The 2211-nt window shown below is 46.3% G+C and overlaps 1 non-coding gene across 1 annotated transcript; it reads left to right on the top strand.

Annotated features, from left to right (window-relative positions):
- The first annotated feature begins 1439 nt into the window (after positions 1-1439).
- Positions 1440-1577, top strand: LOC119948272. The gene has a single exon (XR_005456680.1). It is a non-coding gene; the product is annotated as a small nucleolar RNA SNORA7 (small nucleolar RNA).
- The last annotated feature ends 634 nt before the right edge of the window (positions 1578-2211 follow it).

Below are 2211 nucleotides of genomic sequence, written 5' to 3'. Positions count from 1 at the left end.
CATAGATGGTTCTGAGATGGTCAAGAAGCAGGGGGTGTTTCCACTAGGTCTCGGTCTTACGGCCCTATAGAAAGTTGCACACGGCAACAATTTTTTTAGACCTCCAACTTGGATCGTTTTTTTATCCCCTTCAGTCACCCTACTTGATCAGATGAAAGCCATGCTGTGTTTTTAATTGTTTTTTAATTTCTTTATCCACACATTAATGGACACTGCTATATCTATGCGATGGCTGGTAGGGAGATCAGGTGCAGTCTGTGGTCACAGAACAGAATATCTCTGAGACTTCAGTACCAGCAGATACCACACTGCACCCTCTGTCTCACTCATTTGGTCTTTGAGTATGATATTCAGATTGGCTTAGTGAGGATTCAGATGTGTGTGTGTGTCTGGGGGGTGCGGAACGGGGTGTTTTCCACCATGCTAGTAAGCACAGGGAAATCGGGCAAGAGAGTGTGGATGATTCAGTGCAAATCATCACCTCTACTGCATAAGCCAGCTCAAGGACCTGTCCTGCTGGCAGTAGGACACATCTTTTTTCTTTTCCTTTTAACCTCTGGTATCTGAGAAATGCTCACCCAAATGACCAGGGGCCAGAAAAGGTGCACTGCTATATTTTTCATGGACAAAATGTACAAAGGCAATCAATCAGTCAGTCACTTAATGGTATTTTGGGGGTACTTACAGGGTGCAGATCACTGTACAAAGAGCTTGGGAAAACAATACAATACGAGTTGGGAGACACAGTCTCTGCCCACAAGGAGCTTACAGTCTACAGGGGGAGACAGGAATTAAAATAAAGTACAGATAGGGGAAAGAGTAGAGTAAAAGGATATATACATAAGTGCTGTGGGGTTGAGTTGAGTACCAAAGTGCTTAAGGATGCACTGCCATAAGCAACTCAGAGAGAAGGGTGGGAAGACAAAATGGGGCTTTGTCAGGGAAGGCCTGGATGACTGTCTCAATCAATCAGTCAATGTTATTTATTGAGCACTTACTGTGGGCAGAGCACAATACTAAGTGCTACTCCCTACTCCCTCTCCCTTCTGGGTTGCCTTTGCACTGGGATCTGTACCCTTTATTCACCCCACCCTCAGCCCCACAGCACTTATGTACGTGACCGATTACCTAGTATCTACCCCAGTGCTTGAAACAGTTCTTGACACATTGTAAGCACTTAACCAATGCCATCATCAGCGCTTAGAACAGTGCTTGGCACATAGTAAGTGCTTAACAAATGCCATAATTATTATTTGTATCAATGTCTGTGTCCCCCTCTTGACTGTGAGCTCCTTCGTGGGCAGGGAACAGGTCTACCAACTCTGTTAGATTGTATTCTCCCAAACAGTACAATGCTCTGCACACAGTAAATGCTCAATAAATATGATTGATTGATTGCTTGGTTGGGAGGGTAGAATACAAAAGAGTAGGTATAGAGGCCCCTCTCAGGGTCGCACCTGGAGAGTTTCCAGTACTCTACCAGTCTCGACTACAGGAGGGAGAGTCAAGCAGAGGCATATCCATTCCATTCCTATCTTGGGCAGTGGCTAGCGAGGGGAAGGCAATCTGCTACAAGTCAAAACTCACTTGTGCTGGGCAGCAGCGGCCCGGAAGAGAGTTGAGGGACTCGAGTTGGCTGCACGGAAGGAGGCAATGGTAAACCGCTTCTGTACTTTTACCAAGAAAGCCCTATGGATACAGTAGCAGAACGATTGCAGATGGAGGTAGGGCGTTTTGGGAGAGATGGGTTCATGGAATCACTATGGGTGAGAGGCGACTCGAGAGCATAAGACAAGACAAGGTAGAGAGGATCCCTGCCCACAAGGAGCTTACAGACTAGGTAAGGAGGAGGGGGAACCGGCATTAAAATGAATTAGAGATGGATATGTACATAAATGCCGTGAAACTGACAGGGTTGGGGGTGGGGGGGTGGGGTTATGATTATTAAAGATCTCCACAGCCTTTGTTTCCTAAAATCTACTGCATTGGAAGAGTTTCCCAGGGAACGGCAGGAGTGTTCTGACTCCATCTTCCACTTCTTCAGTGCATCCTCAAGCCTGGCACCATAGACTATCAATCAGTCGATCGATCAGTCAGTCATATTTATTGAGCACCTACTCTGCAGAGTGCTGTACTAAGCGGTTGGGAGAGTATAATACAACAGAATTAGCAGACACGTTCCCTGCCCGTAATGAGCTTACAGTCCTCAGA

Source organism: Tachyglossus aculeatus, chromosome X4 (genome assembly GCF_015852505.1).
Source record: "Tachyglossus aculeatus isolate mTacAcu1 chromosome X4, mTacAcu1.pri, whole genome shotgun sequence".
NCBI lineage: Eukaryota > Metazoa > Chordata > Mammalia > Monotremata > Tachyglossidae > Tachyglossus > Tachyglossus aculeatus.
The sequence above is the reverse complement of the archived record's forward strand: the minus strand, read 5'-3'. Positions and strand labels throughout refer to the sequence as shown.